Here is a 639-nt window from a genome sequence, read left to right as displayed (position 1 = left end):
TCAGCGTGCAGGACTGGTGTGAGTATCTGTGACCGGACGGATGAGTGTGAATGGGTGAGGCTAGCACGGAGACAGGCAGGGAGGAGACTGCGGAAGGCAGGGGGTCAAATCCTGGAGGGCTGCACGAGAGGGCTTTAATCCAAGGCAGTGAAAAGCCACAGGAGTGCCTTGAGCAGGAGAGGGACAGTGCCACGAACCCCATGGACAACTCTCAGGAGCTCCCTGGGGATGGAGATAGAGACCTGGAGGACGGGCTTTGTCCAGGGCACGTGCTGAAATGGGAGAGCATGGAGAAGCCAGGCAGGCTCCAGGGAGGAGACGGGGTGTCCCCAGTCCTCCTTCACGCTGCTGGAGCCAGAGTCACATCTCTGGAAGAATTCAGTTCCCCATTCTCTGACGGCCTACTGTGTGCCTGCCCCGTGGACCTGGTGGTAAAGTCGTTCAGCCCATTAGAGAAAGGGACCGGGTCGGGGCTGGCACAGGGGAAGGCCCACGAGGCCCATCGCCTCCGCCCCTCCCTTCTCAGATGTTGCTCCCCAGCCCTCCCCAGGCGGGGCCCAGCAGAGGTGGCAGGCCTGCGGTAGGCCCCCAGGCAGGGGCTCGGGGAGGGCGGGCACCTACAGCCAAACCCAGCCCGGC

The sequence above is a fragment of the Tupaia chinensis genome, unplaced genomic scaffold (genome assembly GCF_000334495.1).
Source record: "Tupaia chinensis unplaced genomic scaffold, TupChi_1.0 Scaffold000496_1, whole genome shotgun sequence".
In the NCBI taxonomy this organism is placed as follows: domain Eukaryota; kingdom Metazoa; phylum Chordata; class Mammalia; order Scandentia; family Tupaiidae; genus Tupaia; species Tupaia belangeri.
Note: the sequence above shows the minus strand (reverse complement) of the source record.